A 10,829-nucleotide genomic window follows, 5' to 3' on the forward strand; every position below is an offset into this window, starting at 1 on the left:
ACGGCGAAGGATGTGGGTGGCGTGCAGGACGTTCAGACGCGATCCGAATTCGCGAAACTTCGATTTCAAAATAGCAAAGCAACTTTCACCCGGCATCGGCATGCACGGCATGATAACATGTTATGACGACGCGGCGTGTTTACCCTGCGCTCGGTCAACGCCAACGTAACGATATAAGCCATTCGTTCTGTTCCTGAAGGCATTACGCGCCACTATAGGCGTCGTAATATCGTTGTTTGCGGATTGACCGCGTTTTACCATTCGGCTAATTAATTCCATTAACTCGCTGCGGGGTGGAATAAAAGCGCGCGTATCGGCGCCCGGCAACGGAATTGTAACGCGGCCACGCGCACCACACTATTCCGTGTGTATCGAATTAATGAAGTTGGTAATCAGCGTTGCCAGATTCTGACTTTCGTACGCCGATGGGGGCGAGGAGGGAGGAGGTGCCTCGCCCTCCCTCCTCCGGCGTTCTCGCCCGACAAAAGTTAATTACTGCGGCCAGATACATGGGCGTGGGCGTGATTAATTATCGCGGCGGAGCGACGAACTCGCACCTTTGCCGGCATACGCAGAAATTTATGGAACATGTGCTTTGCGCTGTTTGGGAAATAATACCTGGTTTAATTACGAGACCGGTGTGCACGCGCGTCTGCAATTATGGGGAAATAAAATGACGATAACGAACGAGCAGATCATTACAATAGACATACGTCGATGCGACGCGATTCCGCTACCAATATCCCGCTTCTCATTTTCTTTTTCTCTTCTTTCTGCCGCTCGTTGCTTTGTTCCTTTTTTCCGCGACATTTGTACGCGTCTGTGAATATCAATGGCGCGCGTTGAAGCGGATCAAAAGCACGTAATAACGACGCGGTGAATGATTAACGTTATTTTCACGTGGTCAAAGTTTCGTCGACGGAATTCGCGATAATCGCATTAATCGTGGTAATTAATAGAGCGCCATTTCCCGCAGCTTCGATAGCGTCTAATAATCGACACCCTGTCACCGTAGCGATAAGCGACCAGCGACCCGACCAACACTCTTCGTCTCGTTAAGGAGCATGCAGCGAGACGGTGCGCGTTGTTGCGTATCGAAGGAACGTACATCGACCAACTGCAAACAAATCAACTGCAAATAGTCACGGAAGGTGGGGCTGTCTGAGTTTGAGTGGAATCTTTGAGCGATCCACGCTTTATATTCGACTGTTTAGTTTGTAATTTGTCGTGTCTAATTGTATATGTCTATATACTTAAATATGATACGTGAAGTGGCAATTGCACGTACATTGTTACAGGTTCCTCTAGCTCGGCAAACTTTACGTAAATTCTTACATCATCCGACTAATCGATTTCTCAATTTTTGTTAATACAGGAATTTGCATAAAGTCGGACCAACGTACAGTTCGAAATAAAATGTCGAAGCCGGTCGTTCCACCGGGCCTGATAAGGTTAATTTAAACGACTTGATTACGCAAGTTGCGAGTTTTAACTTAACGAACATCGTTTGTCATCGCGCTTAAGGTCTTTCCATCGTCCAAGGGAATTATTTCTAACATAGTGTGTGATAGAAAAGTAGTGTGATTTTCGAACGTAAGAAATCGAATCTTCCTGTCTTTTGTCAACAATAAACAGGTATGGACGTTGGAGAAAACGTCGACTTCGATGTTCGCGTAATCGATATCTAACGTCTGCTTACAATGTGCAATTATTATTAACGTAACTTTTGCAAAAGTACAAATAGTGTAGATATAAATACGCATTGTCGCGACTTATAACAAGGGATATGCTAATAAGTTAGTTGCTGTGTAATTGCTTGGCTATGTTGATGTACGATATTGAGGAAACAATAGCACTTACACAAACTTATTACTAATTTAATAATCTCGCGTTGCACGAATTCCAAACGCACTATTCTACGCTGTAATATCCTGCCAGAGATATTTTAATAAATAATTCCTATACGTAATAAACTATTCAGAAAAAGCCACCACCTACGCCAGTTTATTATCCCTTTGATAATTCCTGGATTTAATTCGCCAGGTATCTCACGTTTTATCATGTAACTGAATTAGCACCGAAGCTTCAAACATATTCTACAAAAGATATTTTAACAACTAATGGAGAGATATTTAATAATAAACCAAGCAGCAAATGCTTGCCGTCTAACTTAACACCAGGACGAACCATCGCCTGCCTTTCATTTTATTTCAAATTGTACACTCGCGATGTTATTCCTTTCGTTCGTCCAACTTCACGTAGATCCTTGTTTTGGCTTGGCAACTAAGTGATTGCGAATTTTGTCATTAGGTGATGACTGAACATTAGAACTACCACACCGTTTTATGTTAAAATTCCTACTTTATGTTATTCCACAATGACGCAGTGGCTTTCGCAACGATAACTAAAAGAATAATATACTGAATTTTATTGCGCTCTTTATGTACTCAAACTGAAAATAATTTTCTATCGTCGAAATGACTGGTATTTGTCAAAGCGTAAGGGTCCTGCAACTCGCTACACGTTTCTCAAATTATCAGGAAAATTCCCGATCGATCGCTAGAAATACCACAGCACTCAAAACAACTGGTTCTACAATTTTATAAATTCGTCTTCAACTGTGGGTATCTTGAGGTCGCGGTGTATTGTTCCCTTGGTAGCATAGCAAGGTGCGTCTATGAAGAATCTTAGAGTTTTCCATTGGAATCGTCGAAGAATTTCCATGTTGGAATTACTCGCTGTTGCCCAGAGTTGAATCCCATAGACCCAAACAGGTTTTAATAAAATACAGGAATTTAAGGTTGGAGCTACAGAAGGAATAACGACGAATGCACAATTTTGGATGAAATTTTGAAACTGGTCGTCTGACCGGACCTGGCAACGTTGGCTGCTGTTAAATCATGCGAGATCGCTGATCACTATGCCAGATGTTTGTATCCGGCATCGAACACGATATTACCTACACGTAGGTGTATCGACGATGTTCTGAAACAGCGGTGCGTTTATGTACTCACTGGCAGACTGTAAGTACGTAGTACTGTTATGCGTTGGCATGCGTGACGCAACAGGAAAGTGCGATCCGATGTGGACTTCCCTGTGCCGCGTTGGAATTATATTTGGAACATCGTATCGTGCTGTACATCGCCAACGTTTGAGATAAGCAAACGCATTCTAAAAGACATTTTCGCTGCCGTTACCCAGATGCCATTCATCCGAAGAATGTGTTATGCTACTTGGACCAGCATTATTACGCAGGTATAATGAGCGTAATTGTACGAAATATGCGCAGCAAGGGATGGAAAACAGATATTAAGTTACATATTTAGAAAGTTCGTAGCTTGTCTAAGGTAGCGGATATTAAATTCTCCTTGATATTTCACTGCGATAGAGGAGCATCGTTTATTAGGATATTTTATCAGACAGAGGAACGCAAGATGCCCGAATGGGTCGTTTTTCTCATTGGAAGATAAATATTCAGCAAGCAAACGTTCGATATGCAAGAGAAATTGTCAAGAGACAGAGAAAAGAGAATTTTTTCAACCTGCACTGCAATATTCTTCTATTCGCAAGATTGTCGTTTATTCTAGTTGTTGTGAATTTCGTTCGAATACGTTAGAAATCTGCGGCGAATGTTTCTCGAGGCGAGTTTCTATTTAAAAAATGGAGAAAAGATTTCCGGGAAAATGACGAGGCTATTCAACGGAAGAATGAAATGCTAATCCCACGAACGTGCATTGCTTCTGAATTTTCCTTCCATCTCGCTTTCAACCACCCGATGTATTAATTTAATTTATCAATCCACTTCCCTTATCGATCTTCAATGAACATCTTTCCAACTTTATGCAACAAACTTCCCGAAAGAATTGTAAGAAACGTTTCTAGTCCTTTCTAGAAACCTACAAAAAGCAAGAAAGGGATTTTTCCACTACCACCAAAAATATTTCCAATCTTTGACTTAATTAATAATTGTAAAACATAGAAAAACGTTGCAGAATTTCCTCGGATTTTTTGCAGACTCGGAACATCGAAGGAGTTTACATTGAACGTAAATAATCTAACGAGAATGCTTTCAACAATTTCTAGCATATACCGGGTGTTACTAATATACAGAATAACCCGCAAATGTAACCTTAGAAAACACAGGAACGTATATCGATGTTGCAAATATTTTATTAATTCCGTATATCAACTTTGTGCCTTCGAAACTCCGATTTTAGAAATTGTTTTATCCAAAACAATATTTAATATATTTATATATATAATAGAAAAAATAATACATATAACAAAATGCAATTTTACAAAACGCACCAGGAGAAGGTTCCAAGACAAATGTATGAACGTTACGCGTTAGCCTGATCGTTGTTATAATCCTACGCTCGCAGAGTGACAGAGGATGATTTAAATGATCGATCCTTTCATATGGTTATTGACGTGTAATAGTTTCGTAGGAAATAAAATGTCGTTTAGTATGCAGTTGGTAATGAGAAATTGTATAATATGAAATATGGATCGTCTATGGTTCCAACCGTATAAATATTTATTAGTTATGGGAGTGTTATCACTATGGTCACGCTTTTAACCCCGTTACGGTGCTCAACTTTACTTCGCGTGCGAAGGTGATTCGCATGCATGTAAATGCTATCTTCGCGTTGTTCACTGCGGTGAACGGGGCTCTGGCAGAAAGAATCGCGTAAATAAAAGAAATACGAGTCGTATCGAAGAGCGAATATGCGATTGATGGAAAAAATGGCGAGTTTGTAAACGTGGAAACAGAATGGAAAATTTGTCTACGCAGCGATGACGTACTGGCCGTAAGATAAAACAATTTCATCCTCTTTAATTAGCCGCGGTACTTACATAGCTAATTAATTAGCCGGTAATTAAGCATTCCAAAAGGATAATTTCTCTTTTATCCGGCGAGATCTCATTTTAAATGAAACTTTCCATTGATTCGAGTATTCGAAATAAACCTGTTGCTAATCTCTGCGTGTCCTCGTTAACGTAAATAATTGAGCGTGATATTACACGGCATAATAGATCTTCTTACCCTCGGTTCTACGTCTTCTTGAGCGTTTCAAACGCGTGCAAATTACTAGTCGAATAGAAAAATATATCGGCTGATCATCCAGCGATGCTTTTCATCCGAATGATTTTCACGGAAGCTCGACGAAGGTCAAACTCGTTCCCTAAATCCGTCAGAGGCGAGGAGACCGAACACTTGTCCCGCAGTAGGTGTACATTGGCGAATGGAAAAATTGGCGGTAAAAGATTCGTAGCCTGCGTTGGTGAAGAATGGAAACACCATAAGAAGGCGCAATGGTTTCTCTCAGAGCGGAATATACTGCACGGTAGTCGCTTAGAAAATTCCCATAACGAATCCAAAATTCCATTCTCTCGTTAGACTGGTTTGCCAAGGTCGCCAGGAATTCTTCCCTAACAAGCCAGCGTAATTAAAGGAATAATCTTTAATTAAAGTAAAACACCAAACAATAAAATTAATCATTGCGTTATCTTCTTACGAGAGTTCGTAATTATATTAACGCAATTAACGAACCCCTGGCGTTCCTCGAGCGAGACGCGCGCTTATGCGTGTTCGACGGTCGAGGGAGCGTCGGGACGCGTCGCAGCCGAGCGGACAGCTCGCCGCCAGCGTCGAGCAGCTGCGTGAAACAGCCGGCTGGACGAGCCCCGTGTGTACACATATACTTCAGGTATAAGTGCATTAACGTTCTTCCTGCTGCACTTCATTTCTCCCCGCGTTCCTCTCGCTCCGTCTACTTTGCCCTCTCTCCGGATCAATCGACAATTGATTGGCAAGACGAGATAAGAATCTGCAATTTGGCTGTACAAGAAGCAGGCTTGTTGCTGCAACAGACCCAAGGTTACTCGAGTGTCCAATAATTATCGAGCGACGCGATACCGAATGTGTACAAGGACACGTGGACGTAGGTTGAAATAATTAGAGGGTTGGCTGGTCGTACGAGTTGATCCAGCACCGATGCGTTTGGTATTTCAAGGCGAACTATTTCAACCCATTTAAAGGCCTAATTATGACTTATAGTAGTGCGTTACGGATACTACAATTCTGTATTTACAGTCTGTAGATTCAAATTCTGTAGATCTCTAGGAAGGTGGAAGATACGGCGACGAGGAAAATGTTAAGTTCTAACGCGAATGCTGCCACATTTGCTGTTTTATTTCGAGTATTTGATTTTCTCATTGATTTTGACTATTAGAGCGGAAACTGTATTTAACCGGATACTGCGTTTAATATCATCGACCCAGAGGGTGGAAAGTTTTATTCGGACGGATTGTTCGTTCGAAATCTTGAAAAGGGAAGAAAAATTACTTTGGAATCTTAGGAGAAACAGTGGCACGCAGGAATCGAGTACAACTATCTCGTATTAAGCTAGTTGTTAGGAATAAAAACGAGAAGTAGTTGGTATAAAACGTTCCTTCCTGCTTCCTTCCAGATTAACGCGCCATAAAACCTCCCAATTCCAGCACCTAATTAACGCCAAATATTAACATACGTATTTCCTTCATTTGAGAAGACCTCTCAGCCACTGGATGTTACAGCGAAACGTCGCAATTAAAATAACGATAATTAATCCTTTATCTGATTTCCCTATCCCTTTCTGCTTCCCTGCGCAAACTTCTCACTGCTTGCTGCTTCCGCGGGCGTAAATATATCGATAGAAGAACCAGAAGACAAATATTATGCGAATAAAAAGTACAGGATTGTGTAAAAATTAAGCGACAGCAGGCGGAACATTCGACGGTTCCAAAAATTTGAGATTGTAACGAACGAGGGATCGACCGTACGAGAAGCTGTGTTCGCATGTCTGTCGAAACAACCGCTCGAAAGCGTACAAAGGACGAGCATACCGGAAACAGCTATAGTGTCGTGCCATCCGTGCTACAGCGTGGGCAAAAGGCAAACGACAGAGTGGGGCCTGATGTTGAAAGAGGCCCACATGTACGTCTGCACAGCTGTCCCTTCGTGTGCACTCTCAGCCAACGTTTTGCTTGCCACCAGAGGCTAGATTCTTGCTTCTTACTTCCCCTTCCTTTTTCTTCAAATTCGCGAAATTCTGTTCACGGTTAGCGGAACTGCGTGCAACGAAGATACTAATTGCGCAGAGAGCACGTACGTATTTTTCATACACATCGTATGGTAGGTTGTGTATTTTTCAAATAGCGCACCGTATGCTATATGCATCGTCTTTAATACAACGTATTTCTAGCGTAGCGTGTGTTTAATGTAATTTAACGTAAATACATGGCAACAGAATTGATTATAGAAGAACGGAGATGCGTTAATTACATTTTTATTTTCTGCTTCTTTCAATGAAAAGTAAAGATTCCTAAAGTGTTGGATTTCTCACACTTTTTCATCACCCTGTATATTTCGTGTACTCAACGAACGTAATTTTTTTTTCTTTTTTATTTAGTACATTATTTACAATCAATTCTCATACAGAATTCTAAGTAAATTTATTTGGCGTGGTAACTGTAACTTGCATTATAAAAGTTTATAGTACGTTTGATTCTAGTTGAATCCAATGCTTCGATCGAAGGGGTACTGCCTCTTTAGTTTGCGTCGTGTCAATTAATTGGGTAACTAACGGGTTTTGGTGGCTGTTGACTCTTATATTACATCTGTTTCCGAACTTGGATGTTTCTTCTTTGACTGTGGGTATCTTGAAATCGCGATGTATCGTTTCGTTGGTAGCATACCAAGGTGCGTCTATCAAGGATCTTAGAGTTTTTGATTGGAATCGTTGGAGAATTTCTACGTTGGAGTTGCTCGCTGTTCCCCATAGTTGGATCCCATAGGTCCAAACAGGTTTCAATATGGTTTTGTATAGCATTATTTTACTCTGCATGTTTAAGTTGCAGCGTCTGCCAATGAGCCAGTAGAATTTTAACGTAAATGAAAGATGAATTGTATTACAAAGATCGTGGTGTAGATTAAAGTACAAGTCGATGGATTTCGTATCTCTTGCACTTTCTACTATCAGTAGGTTCTTGAAGCGCACGATAACAGGTGTGGTTTTATGATCCATTTGCTTTATCGATTCCTCCATTAAAAGATTATAATATAGATTCCATACGAATGAATACTTTTTACGACTTCAATTTTACTAACTAAATATTTGATTCTTTGCTTAGACAGGAACGGAAAGTTCGATATCACATCCCTTAAAGCGGATCTACTTCTCGCTCGGGTAATTAAGTGACTCTTGTACCAGCCACTATCGAACATCTATGAGAATAAAAAGCCAATATCTTGCCCTCGCCATGTCCTCATGAAAAAAAAAAAAGAAAAGAAAATCGTACCAGCTACACTCTGCCATACGCTTGTCCCTAAACGATCTGGAAAAACAAGGATCTTAACACGCCCTTAATACGTACGAGTGATTGATGAAAAAAATAAACTGCAAGACTTTAGGCGTCCAGAATTTTACAGTGCTCTCCGTGTAGAACACAACGATTTAGCTTCTTCGTTGGCAAAAGATATTTAACGTATCTTCAGTTTATTTAAAAATGAACACCAGGTAGATTTTTAATTATTCTTTGTGCGTCTCGCGATATGAATATTCTTTCGTATTTTCCTCAAAATCTTGTGGTATCGACACCTGCATGGATTAAACAATTTTTGCCACGCCAGAATAATTTATTTATAATTCTCTAAAAAAAAATTTCCCAGGAGATGTATAACCTAGAAAAATGTGTAGAATATCCTTGCTTCTTTATCTCTTTGTATACATAAAACACCCTATATATATACATTTAAACGAGTATCCTTAATGAAAGTTCAAAAAGCTGGAAGAACGCGTGGCTTCGCGGCGTCTAGCTCGGTTAGAGATCAAGGCAAAGTGAAAGAGACAACTCGTGCAAACTCGTATGTGGAGCACATAACCGAACCGTGGAGGAATAAAAAGAAGCAGCGAAAAAGCAACTGTGTGTGCATTAAACTGCGGCAAGTTTCCATGGGTCGCGACAACGACTAAGAGACATCCTTGTCACTTTCTTCTCTCTCTCGTATACTGGTCTGCCCACAAAATTCAACTCGAGTGCATTCCACCTTGCTCGGCTTGTTCACGCTTATTTACTGGACGGTGATTGCTGTTCTCGAAGAACAGTTTCGCGATAACCACGAACGTCCTCGCTGTGCTTAGATCAACGCACTATAGCGGCCGTCTCGCTATAAATAACGAGGCCACGGTAAAAAGCACAAAACTGAAACGAGTTCAGTGGAACATCGCGCAGAAGAAGCCGTGAAAAAGTTTGTAGCCGAAGGTTTAAGATTGGCAAGTTTAAGGAAAACGATCGACCAACACGGCGTAAGGAAATAATAAAGGAAGCGATCGACGAAACGAATTCATGGTTGAACGTATTTTTACGATTTCAACGATCATAAAGTGTGCAACATCGGCGTTCCATCGTCGCTTATTTTTAAATTGTTTTCGCCGATTAGATATCGTTTATTGCCAGGTAATCGATGAATTCTGCGCTGACGTATCGCGCTCTCCAACGAAATTGATAAGGACAGAATGGAAATTTTATTGGCTAGAAATAAAAATAAAAAGGAACGGAGAAGAGTCGGAGACGCGAACGAATCTTCCAACTATTTCCGCTGTAATCAGAATCGGAAATGAGAACCTAGAGACATCTCGAAAGTGTTTCCCTTATTTCTATATATTTCAAGATTCTTCCTACTTCGAAGAAGGCGATGCCTCGTGAAAATGAAATTATTAGATTGAGAAGGTAGGCAACTAGCGGCAGCTCCGAGGCAATCGATTCAGAAATATATCCCGGCGTCGGAAACATAATTAGCATGTCAGTGGCGTGTTTCACACAGCGCCTCGCACTATTTTCGTATTCTCATGTACGTCGAGCCCAGGTGCCTTACGACGGTCCTCTTTGGGGAACTTTCCGCGTTCACCGAATCGCGGTCGGTAAACAGTTCCCTTCACGGATGCATATGCGCGCACTATGAGCCCAATTCCGCCAGAAACGATTGGTTCCCTCTTCGACATCCTGACGTATCGCCGATATTGCAGCTACCTTCTATTCCCAGCTTTTCTCGCGATCCCACGATTTTGTTTGCAGTATAGATCTCGCCTGTGCGAGCGAGACGGAAAGCTCGAATTTATACGAGGCTCTTCCGTCTCTCTCGCTCTTTCTCATTCCCGCGCAAACGTTCCCTCTATATATTATGTCCATCCTATTCTCTCGTTACGCCATGTCTCTTCTATTTCTCTATATACTTCTGTTTTCACTGCTGCTTTATTTCTCGTTGTATTTTATCATGTGTACCGTGTTTGCAGCGGTAATAGAGTTTTATTTGTGCGTGGAATCGAAAAGTATTAACCAGCGGCCATTAATGGCCACACGCATTCGATTCACCGTCCTATTGAGCCATACATTGATACGCGATACTCTTTAAATTGTCCTCAATGATAGAACAGGCATCGAATGCTCTCCGATTTTTAATGATTTTAAAGATACGCGAGAAACAAAAGCAACGAGAGTCCCTGCAATTTTGAATAAATCGTAAGATATACTCTCTTTGAAACTCTTGGATAAAATGCTATCGAATGGATAGATCTCGAAACGGAAAATGTAGTAGGGCTGAACCGACCAAAGTAATCTGGAGTATGCTATTGAGAACGGCCGCTAGACTTTCCGAACCGTTTGAAAATTTAATGTACGAACTGTAATTATATTTGGCGTCAGCTTACATCGATTTCTGAGAGAAGTACGGAAAATTCGTAGCTTCTCTTGAGATCGGTAGAGCTCTAGTGTTATATCTGTCCGGT

Source organism: Bombus pascuorum, chromosome 16, assembly GCF_905332965.1.
Source record: "Bombus pascuorum chromosome 16, iyBomPasc1.1, whole genome shotgun sequence".
Classification (NCBI taxonomy): Eukaryota; Metazoa; Arthropoda; class Insecta; order Hymenoptera; family Apidae; genus Bombus; species Bombus pascuorum.